At 33.4% G+C, this 12,297-nt stretch overlaps 1 protein-coding gene across 1 annotated transcript in view; it reads left to right on the top strand.

Moving 5' to 3' along the window:
• Nucleotides 1-12,297, top strand: part of HDAC9 (histone deacetylase 9) — a 582,852-nt gene that overhangs the window by 511,514 nt on the left and 59,041 nt on the right. The window lies entirely within an intron of this gene.

Raw genomic sequence — 12,297 nt, 5'->3', positions numbered from 1 at the left:
TAAACAAAGTACTTTGGGAGTGTAATGTAGGACCCATTATTTTTAACTATAAGGATGGAGGAATATTTTAATAGAGCAAGTAACTTTTAACTTTGATCTTGAATAAAAATGATAATTTGACAAGCTGAAATCAAAGCAAAGAATTTCTCTCTTGTAGTGGAGATACATAGATAAAGACATTAAGACTTCTTGGAATTGTGGATGACTCTTTTTTTGGGCTTGTTTGTTTCTGGCAGAGGAGAGGATACTTTGAGTGGAATAAAAGTGAATAATGAGATTGGATCAGTGGAATGGAATACTGTAAGGAATTAGAATTCCTGTGGACAATATGGAAGACTTGAACAAATGAGTCCCATCCTTTGTGGTAAAATAACAACAAAATAGTGTATGCATTTTGAATAAGGCAATCTCATGCAAGAAAACAAAAGTTTATTAAGGAAATAATTGTTAGGAACAATTTCCCCCAGATTATCAACAAAAAAATAATAGCCTATTAGTGATATGTTAGAGCTGTCTCTTAATGGCTTGTGAGTGCTAAGTGTGTGTATCTCTGCTCAAATCTGAGTTCAGTGATATAACATTGTTAGCTTGAAATAGGCTATGGTGGGAGTATTTACACCATGGAAATCAGCAAATGCTACAAATTACAACTATTTTTTTTGACAGTCAGCTGTTAAACATTTACCACTGTACCACTCCTGCATGATATGAAACAGGTCTTAGCAGAAAAGTCAATATTTCAAACACAGTATAGTAAAAATCTCTTTACGTAACAAAAAAATTAAGGAAAAACAGTTTAAAACATGCATATCAGCAGATTGAAATAGAGAAAACAAAAAAGCAAATGAGGGTAAGACAAACAAGAATAAAAGACAGTGAAACATGAGGAGTTACAAAGTATAATTATCAGATTTAAACTTATTTGTAAAACAGCGACTTATTTGCTTATAGGATGAATTAAGCCTTTTTTATAACAATTGATATCTAGACTATGGACATTACATTAGGAAACTACACATAAAGCACTGACCGCACATCTCTTAAATGTTATTGAAACTTCAGTTTAACATGCACCTTTTAATATATATAGTATTTTCCTAACTCAACTGTGTGATTTGGAATATTTTCTCATTATATTGCATATTTACACTCTTACCTCAATGTTTAAACAAAATATTGATAGTGTGAATTATCCAACTAATTGTATTCATTATCCTCTTTCTAATAGACCACTATGCCTCCTCTTTTTACCTTTAAGTTCATTTTTAATTATTTAGCTAGTTATTGCCGTAGATGCTTAAATATGCCATTATGTCCAAACTTTCCATAGTTAAGTATCATGGAAACTGTGGTATGCTATTTGGATATGATAGTGGATAGAGGCACTTCCTCATAGTCTTCCTCCTTCCATTCATTGGCCAATATATTGTATAACCTACATTTATCTAAGCTGGGGTAGGTTTGGATAAATCTCAACTAATAGAATAATAACCATGTAATAATCTCAGAGTCTAGCCCCACTGTCCCTCATATTTTATTAAGGGAATTCCTTCAGTATCTCCTGTGAGCTGAATGGCCATGACTGTACCCTTTGCCTCTTGGTCCTCCTGTTAGTCTCATAAGACTTGCTAGGTTTATATCACTTCTCTTGGCCAGAGATGTATCTTTATTGCTGTGTGATATCACCATTGTCTATATGAAGGTAGGTTGCAGGCAGACTCAGTCTGAACAATCGCAATAGTGTGTCAGTATAATAACTTGATTATCAGTAGAATCTATTCTGATTTACTTTTTTTTTTTTTTAAATAAATTGATTTATTTATTTATTTTTGGTTGTGTTGGGTGTTTGTTTCTGCACGAGGGCTTTCTCTAGTTGTGGCAAGCGGGGGCGACTCTTCATCGCAGTGCGCAGGCCTCTCACTATCGCGGCGTCTCTTATTGAGGAGCACAGGCTCCAGATGCGCAGGCTCAGTAGTTGTGGCTCACAGGCCTAGTTGCTCCGCGGCATGTGGGATCTTCCCAGACCAGGGCTCGAACCCGTGTCCCCTGCATTGGCAGGCAGATTCTCAACCACTGCGCCACCAGGGAAGCCCCTGATTTACTTTTGTTTCCCATCTATTTGGTCAAGAATTTTAATGACTCCAAATGAGTAAAAGGGGTTATTTTGAGAATGACTCATGAATCACAATATGGATAAAATTATATCCAGGTTTACTTAAGCAATCAAATTAAACATATACAACTAATTGCAGGCATCTCTAAGATAATTATTTCAATGAGAGCTGAGTTTTAACCACCAATCCCTCCTCACTAGGGAATCCAGAATAGTTCATCAGCGTGGAGAGTCAGGTCTTCACGGCACTCTGCTTCCCTTATCCTCTTGGTCTTGATCATCATATTCTTCCAATGTTCCACAAGATCTTTGATCCTGACAACTGAACCTTTTCTGCATTTTTTTTTCTGAGTTGCTTTGCATGTTATAGGGGACTTTCAGTTCCCTTTATTAAGTGAATTTGTGGCCTGTATCTAAGAATGTAACTTGTTCTTGCTGCAAAACCTATAATCTCACTTTTTTTCTTAGATGCACCATAATATAGTAGAAAAAGCATGGACTCAAGAACCAGACTTAGTTTCCCTATTCCCTTATGTCATAAAACATATTCTCTTTTTAAACTGCTTTTAATGATAAGATACAATATTCATACAGAACACTGCATTAGACATGAATGTACAATGCAATGAAATATCACAAATAGAGCACATATATAACTATCAACCAGGTCAATAAACAGAATAATGTCCGCACCTCAGTAGATCACATACACACTTTCCCAATCAGCACTTCCTTTCTCTTTTCTGAAAGTAACCTATTTTCTGGTTTCTAACATAAGATTTTAGTTTACCTGTTTTTGAGCTTTGTATACATGAAATCATATATATATATATATATATATATATATACACACATATATATGATTATATATATATATATATATATACACATATATATGATTATATATATATATAACTTCTTTTGCTCAACATTGTGAGATTTATCCATACTTGTGCAATAAGCTATAGTTTATTCATTTTCATCATTATATAGTATTAGATTCCATAAAAAGACTTTCCAGTACAATGTCATGGTTTATGTATCTATTCTACTTTTAATGAGTAGAGGGTATTTTTCTAGTTTGGGGGCTGTTGTGAACAGTACTGTGATAGACATTTTATAAATGTTTTTTGGTACATTTTTACACACATTTCTGTTGAGTATATATCTAAAAGTACTGTTGCTGGGTCATGGATGGGGTATGCATGCATTTAATCTTTGTAGATAATACCAAACTGCTTTCCATAGGGATTGTCACAATTCATACTCTTATCAGCAGCATATGACTATTTCCATTGTTCTATGTCCTTCCAAAACTTGGTATTAGCAGTCTTTTAAAATTTTAGACATTTTTGTTGTGTGTGTAGTAGTATATCATCATGGCTTTGCTCTTCCAGAATACTAATTAACTAAAACAGCTCTTCATCTATTTATTATTTGTACATACCATTTTTGAAGCACCTATTCAAGTTTTTGTTTACTTTCAGATGGACATTTTCTTACTTACTTGAGCAGTTCTTTTTTTAAAATAAATTTATTTATTTTGTTTATTTATTTTTGGCTGTGCTGGGTCTTCGTAGCTGCACGGTCTTTCTTTAGTTGCGGAGTGTAGGGGCTACTCTTCGTTGCGGTGCCCGGTCTTCTTATTGCAGTGACTTCTCTTGTTGCAGAGCATGTGCTGTAGGCACACGAGCTTCAGTAGTTGTGGCACGTGGGCTCAGTAGTTGTGGCTCATGGGCTCCAGAGCGCAGGCTCAGTAGTTGTGGCGCATGGGCTTAGTTGCTCTGCAGCATGTGGGATCTTCCCAGACCAGGGCTTGAACCCTTGTCCCCTGCATTGGCAAACGGATTCTTAACCACTGCGCCACCAGGGAAGCCCTGAGCAGTTCTTTATAGATCCTCTTGTTGGTTTCATATGTTGAAATACCTTGTCTGTCTTTTTACCCTCTTAATCGTGTCCTTTGATAAATAAAAATAATTTTCAATGTAGTACAATTTATCAATCATTTTCTTTGGGATTAGTTCTTTTTGTATTCTGTTTAAATATTCTTTCTGTATACCCAAAATCATGAAAGTATTTTCTCTATTCTATTCTTAAAGATTTTTGACTTAAACATTCAGATGTGCAGTTCTTCAGGAATTGTATATGTATATGGCATAATGTAGAAGTCAAGTTTTTTTTAATGTGGATATATAGTTGATCAAGTACCATTTATTTAAAGGCCATTCATTCCTTATGGCTCAGCAGTGGTATCTTTATCCATATATACATGGAGACTCTAGTCTTTTCTGCAGGTCTCATTATCTATCCTTGAGACATTATCAGATTGTCTTCACTTACATAGTGTTATAAGCAATCTTGATATCTAGTAAAACAAACCTCCCAGTTTCTTTTTCTTCAAGATAGTCTTGGTTACATTTGTCCCCTTTGTGTTTTCATATACAATTTTAGAATCACCTTGTGCAATTTCACAAGACACATATAAATGGATTTAGTTCACCAATAAAAGCAAAGATTATCACATAGTAATAAAAAGTGCTGTTTAAAGGGACACTTTCTGTTATATAGTGATAAAGTTTGAATATAAAAAATGAAAAGGGACTTCCGTGGTGGCACAGTGCTTAAGAATCCGCCTGCCAATTCAGGGGACACAAGTTCGATCCCTGGTCCGGGAGGATCCCACATGCCCTGGGAGGATACCACATGCCACGGAGCAGCTAAGCCCATGCGCCACAACTACTGAAGCCCGTGCGCCACAACTACTGAAGCCCACGTGCCTAGAGCTGATGCTCCACAACAAGAGAAGCCCCTGCAGTGAGAAGCCCACGCACCACAATGAAGAGTAGCCCCTGCTTGCTGCAACTAGAGAAAGCCCATGCACAGCAACGATGACCCAATGCAGCCAAAGATAAAATAAATAAATAAATAAATAAATAAATAAATAATTAAAAAAACTTTTTAATGAAGAAAAAATTAAACTACATTAACTTACTGAATGAAAGCTTACATGGCTCTATCAGTATCACTTAAGTGGATGTTAAGACAAAAAAATAACTAGAGTTAGAGATGCTTCATAGAGATAAAATATTCTATTAACTGGTAGGATAAAACAACTTAAAATTGTGTTTTAATAACACAGCTTCAAAACATATCAAGCAAAAGTTGAATGAAACAAATGGAAAAAATAGTTAATACCACAATCATAGTGACAGACTTTAAGATACCTCTTTCAGCAGCTGATAGAGAAAGAAGACAGTAAAAAAGGGGGGGATGTATAAGACTTAAACACCTTAATAAACCTGCCCTAATTGAAATAAATAATAGGCTTTACCCAGTAACTGCAGAATATCATTCTTTTCAAGGACACATGTAACGTTTTCAAAAATAGACCATATTTGGGGGTATAAAGCAAGTTGCAGTAAATTTCAGCTAAAGGATTTCAAACAGAGTCTCTCTCATCATAATGAAACTAAACTAGAATCTATATTATATAACAAATGGAAAGATATCCCATGTTCATGGATTGGAAGACTTAATATTGTAAAAATGCCTTTACTACCCAAAATAATCAAGAGATTCAATTACAATTCCTATCAAAATCCCAATACTGTAGCATTTTTTACAGAAATAGAAAAAAAATTCTAAAATTCATATGGAACCACAAAGGACCGCAAATAAAAAAGCAATATTGAGAAAGAAGAACAAAATTGGAAGCATCATATGTCCTGATTTCAAAATATATTACAGAGCTACAGTAATCAAAACAGTAGGGTACTGCCATAAAAACAGACATACAGACCAAGGGAACAGAATAGAAAGTACAGAAATAAATACACACATATATGGTCAACTGATTTTCAAAAGAGTGCTAAGAATACAAAATAGAGAAGGGATAATGTCTTGAACAAATAGTATCAGGTAAACTAGATATCCACTTGTAAAAGAATGAAACTGGACCCTTATCTTATACCACGCACAAAAATAAATGGGTAAGGGGTTAAATACTTTAACGTAAGACCTCAAACTATAAATATCCTTAAAAAAAATAAGGGTAAACTTTTATGACTTTGATCTTGGCATTGATTTCATGGATATGACACCAAAAGCATTGGCAACAAAACAGAATAAACTAGTGGGACGACATCAAACTGATAAGCTTCTGAACAACAAGACATTCAACAGAGTGAAAAGGCAATCTATGGAATGGGAGATAATATGTCCAAACCATATATCTGATAAGGTGTTCATCTCCAAAGTATATAAGGAATTCTTAACAGCTCAGTAGTAAAATATAGTAAACCTGATTTTAAAATGGGCTAAGGACTTAAATAGACATTTCTCCAAAGAAGACATACAAATGGCCAACAGGTATATGAGAAATGCTTAGCATCACTAATCATCAGGGAAATGTAAATCAAAACCACAATGAGATATCACTTCACATCTGTCAGAATATCAGGATGACGATTATTTAAAAAAAAAAAAACCCAAAGACAACAGGTGTTGGCAAGGACATGGAGAAATTAGAATGCTTGCATTCTGTTGGTGGAGATACAAAATGGTGCAACTGCTGTGGAAAACAGTATAGAGGGCTCTCAGAAAATTAAATATAGAACTACCATGTGATCCAGCAGTCCCACTTTTGGGTATTTATCCAAAAGAATCAAAATCAGGATCTCAAAGAGATAATAGCACTATGAATTCTGCAGCCCTATTCACCATAGCCAAGATGTGCACACCAGCTAAACGTTCATTGACAGATGAATGGTTAAGAAAATGATATATACATACAATGGAATAGTATTCAGTCTTTAAAAGGAAGGAAATTCTGCAATATGCAACAACTTGGGTAAACCTTGAAGACATTATGCTAAGTGAAATAATCCAGTTGCAGAAAGACAAATACTGTATGATTCCACTTATACAAGCTATATAAAATAATCAAATTCATAGAATCAAAGAGTGGAATGGTGGTTGTCAGCAGATGAGGAGAGGGAGAATTGGGGAGTTACTAATCAATGGACATAGTGTTTCAATCAAGCAAGATGAATAAGCTCTAGAGAACTGCTCTATAACATTGTACCTATAGTCATTAATAGTGTACTATACACTTAAAAAATCTGTTTAAGTAGTTAGATCTCATGTTCAGTGTTCTTACTACAATAAAGTTAAATTTAAAAATAAAACAAAATACCAGTGATGTAAAATAAAAAGATGAAGTATAAAACAAAACTTCTAAAAAGTGTTTGTATAATTTGAAATAAAAAGATAATTGGAAAATCTCATATATTTGGAGATTTCAAAATACAATCTCTTATGTGTCAAAGAAATCACAGTAAATTTTGTATTTTGAGCTGAATAATCATGAAAATATGAAATATCAAAAGTGTAATATGTATAAGCTGAATTTAGAAACACATGTAAAGCTTTAAATGTATATACTAGAATAGAAGAAAGTTTAAAATTACAGATAGGAACACACGACTCAAGAAATTAGGAGATCAAAGCAACAAATTAAACATGAGGTGAGTGACTTAAATATAAAGAAACAATGAAATAAAAATAAGCATACAATATATAAGAATTAAAATGTCAAATTTTAGTTCTTTGAAATAATTAACAAAATTGATAGCACTCTAGAAAGACTGATTGAAAGAAAAGTCATACATTACCAGCACTCTGAATGAACAAAAAGGACTTTACCACAGATCTTAATGTATTAAAATGATTACAAGAGAATATTAAAAAAAAAACTTCGTGTAAAAGAAAATTGAAATTTTATTTGAAATGGAAAAATTCTTGTAAAAATAAACTGAATCAAAAAGACAGAAAATTTGAATGCTACCATAATTAACAAAATTAAATCTTCAATACCAGATATACCAACAGAAAACACCAGGCCCATATAGCTTCAGCAGTGAATTCTGCTAATAATTTATACTGTTTTAGAGTAAAGGGGAAGATGGGAAGAGAACACTTCATAACTGATTTTTGAGGCTAGTATACTATTGACACCCAAGCTCAAAAGAACATTATAAGAAAAGAATATTACAGGAAAATCCTGCTCATAAGCATAGCAGTTAAAACCCTAAACAAAATATTAGCAGTTCATCATTATCTTAAAAACCCATAATATAATTGTGTTTAGGCCAAGAATGTAGGATATTAACATTACAAAATAAGTTGTTATAATTCACCACGTTAAGAGAATGAAGAAGAAATATAACCATTTCAATAGATGTTTAAAAATTTGTTGATAAATTAGACACTCAATTATGAACTACTTTTGATAAACTGGGAATAATTTACTAGCTTGATAAAGGATATCTACAAACATCTTATAGTATGCATCAGATTTAAAAGTGAAACATGAGAATTTTTCTTTGAAATAAAAAACATGACAAAGATATTCACTCTTAGTGCTTCATTTTAACATTACACTGGTGGTCCTAGACAGTGCAATAGGGTAAGAAAAAGAAATTTAAAAATATAAAGATTGGGGTGGAATAAATAAATCTCTCGTTATTCACAGAAGATATGATTGTATAAAGTCTATATAAAATTACATTTATACATCATTGGAATTAATAAATTAGTTTCACAAAATGGATGGTTAATTTAAAAATCAATTAAAACATCAATTAAAAATAAATTATTTTGATTTAAAAATGAATTATCTCTGTTGTTTTCCCTATTCTTTTAGTCTAAAAACATGCCCTGATTATGGCAGACGACCAAGTGAAAGAACATATTCCATGTAGGTCTGTTAGCTATGGAGAGCCAAATAAAGCCTATCTCCCCATGTTTTCTTTCAATTAATCATTCCTCCATTCATTCAACATTTTTTTAATGCCTATTGTATACCAGGCTCTATCTTTGCCTTTAAATTGCTCACAACAAAATAGAGAATGACACATATGGCTGACTGTCATATAATGTGTAGAGTAAACAAGAGAATTTTTGTGGAAAGGAGACAAAGAGTGGAAGCAGTTTGCTCTATCAGAGGATTTTAGAAAAGATTTCAGATCAGGCAGTGTTTGTGTTAGTCCTTGAATGATTTAGTATGGTTTCACCAATTCAAAGAAGGATAGGGAAAATAAAATTCAGAGAATAAATAAAGGTATAAGAGTATGAAAATACTTGGCATATTTGGGAAACATAATATAAAAGCTAAGAGTACTTAGTAGATCCTTTGCTTGGTTGATGTGTGCATCTGTCCTCTTGTATCTGTTATATTTTGCAAAATCTGTTTAGCTTTTTTTTTTCTGTTCTTTTCTGAATCATGAAAATAATAGAGATGATTTTCATGTCTCATAAGTACAAAGTGAGTTTTAAAACTTCTACTCGAGCTTCTCCAAGGATACCCTTCTTGCCTTTTTCCATAAGTGCATCTTAGCCAACTAAAGTGATTTTTGATGATTTAAATGATTTGATTCTAAAGAATCTGAAAATTATTTATTCACAACATGATAATGGCCCCAACTTTTATGGTGTTTTAAAATAGCTGTAGTACTTAGCAATTACATGGTATGTGCAATTTAACAAACATCTGAATTGTATCAATAGAGTATTGCAACTTTCTGTAAAAGATGTAGAAAAATAAATATCCCTATACTGAGTCTGAAAATTTATATAAAGAATTGCAGTAAGTAATGATTGCATTTAAGCTTTAGATATAGGAAACCTAGATGAGAGCTTCAAATGCCAAGAAGTTGTGTTAAAATCATCTAGTGTATCTTATAACTCTGTTATTACTTGATGGAATTGTGCAACAAAGACAGTGTGATGGGTGTGTGATATTTCCTACATCTGCATCTGTTTGATCTTAGTATAACTTTTGCATGCAGTTCTCTGGTTTGCATAAATTACTTCCTTATTTATCTTTTAATAACTCTTACTAACATTGATTAGCCTCATTGCCAGTGTTTTTGCTACATCTTATCGGCCAAACTAGGTATATAACACAGCTTTACTGTATATTCTTATTTTTTGCTCCAAAATTATAAAATATGACTATTTGTTTAATATTATTTTATTACAGTTATTAGATTTTATTAATAATGACCATTACTCATAAATATTTATTAAATAGATGCTTCAGTCAGATGTTTTTAGTGCTTATAACTGTGAATTATTAAATCAACAAACTCGTTTAGAAAAGACAACTCAATTCTGTGGTCCCTCTATACAAGGTTTTAATATTATGAAAACAGACTCTAAATGCTGCTTGCCTTCTTGCCAACTGCGAGTATTACCCATTACCTTCTCAGCAGAGCTACTAGAGAAAAAATAAAGAACCTACATTGAGAACTTTCTGAATTCAGCTCTGTCTGTGTGTATACACTCAAAATGAAACAAATTGGGGCAATTTACTGAAGGTTAAATCCTCCAAATGACATTCACCTAAAATATGCAGGGAAATGGTTTGGGAGGCTTAAATTATCAATGTAATTGCCTTAATTCTCTAGGTTGCTTTCATAAGTAGACACAACTTTATCGTATCTAACTGACAATTCCAAATTGGAGGTTTAGGGTTGTTTGTATTTTTACTCTCAACACCCTGCATCAAGTTTACTTTCTACATAACCCAGGTCCTAAAAATAGCCCACAGACCTAATGTGAGAGCGTTCCAGAAGTGAGGTTTTTACATTAATGATCTGCCTGTAGCTTTCTTTCCAGTAGCTAGCACCTTTCCGTTTGTCAGCATTTTACCCTGAAGTCGCAGGAAAGCTTAAGAACTAAATATGCTCATACTACGTTGTGCTTTTATTCTTAAGTATTCGAACATAGAGTGATATTTCAGAACATTTTATTAATAAAGTCTACCTGATTTCTATTAAAATTTTTCTCTAAGCCCTGAGAGAGAAGTGAAAGGAAAGATTATTTATGAGCAAGGTAGCTCAGCTCTGTCTAATTCTTGAATAAGAGTTTTCCAAGTAACCTTCCATTTATGATTCAGCAATTCCTCTGAGTTAAGAGGGTGTTACTAGGATAACGTATTTTTGAAGATACTGTCTGAAATACCAGATTTTTAAAAAATGATTTTTAACAAATTTTAAGAGTTTAAGATTGCAGAACCTTTCACTGACACTGTGGGGTTTTTTTTCTTCCTCTCGCCAAACTGTACTGCAAGTAAACCTTTTGATGTTTTAAATGTTTTTCTTTGGCAGCTAAGAAAAACACTCTGGAAAGTTATATTTAGTGAATTTACCCATGTATAAATATCCCTGAGCTAGTCTGTTATCCTATGGCATCTGGAAGAAAGGTGCTATTGTTTTAGATTCCATGATTAAAGTATAGAATAATCAATTCAGAGAGACCCTGGGGGGAAGATTCACTCACACATGCTGTGGAAACTTGGAATCCCTGAGTTTTTTACTTTTTTTCTACAGATGAAGAGACATAGATGGGTTCATGTTTTGGCACAGTGTCTAGTGACATCGTTTCCCATTCTTGCCATGTAATAGTTTGGCCTATTGAGACTACTAACTTTAAATTTTCTAAGAAAACTTTTTTGTTGTTGTTAATCCCTTTTTACTATTACTTTCCTTGCTTTCTGGGTCACCATAGCTGGGCAGCTATTTTGTTTGCAAGTGCTCTGCTATGCAGTTTGTCCTGCTCCACACCAAGCCACATCACCAAGGTATTCCCAGGGATGCATCATCAGATTTAGTTCTGCCAGAACACTCCATAAATTATTTAAAGCTCTTCTTCATTTCTTGCAAAACAATGTTTGCTGAGCTTCCCCATGAAAAATCAGTGTAATTCCAGAAGATCAGGATAGATTTGCAAGACAGGAATTTGTCCTGTGCTTCCACATGGCTATCTGCATAGATGTGAATACAGTGGAAGTTAAATGAAAATGTACAGTTATTTTACTTTTGGTTTTATTTGAGCATTTTCTCTACTACTTATTCAGTAGCAGTTGAATAAGAGCAGCTATGTCTCGTGGCGTTCTGCTGTGAAGTGTCCAAAAGTGTAACGTAGTTAGGTGTAAAAACACCACAAAAGTATGGATAATAGACTTCCCACCTTCTGTCTACTTCAGCTTCCCTGAGGTTTCGTTTGCAGGGCCCAGCTGCATATACAGACATGATGGAATTTGGTTTGTCAGGAATCCACAAAAATTACACAAATAACTCGGATTTTTAATGAATAATACACAGACATGCACCTGCTTCAGG

Source organism: Mesoplodon bidens, assembly GCF_964165515.1.
Source record: "Mesoplodon bidens genome assembly, chromosome: 9".
In the NCBI taxonomy this organism is placed as follows: Eukaryota; Metazoa; Chordata; class Mammalia; order Artiodactyla; family Ziphiidae; genus Mesoplodon; species Mesoplodon bidens.
The sequence above is the reverse complement of the archived record's forward strand: the minus strand, read 5'-3'. Positions and strand labels throughout refer to the sequence as shown.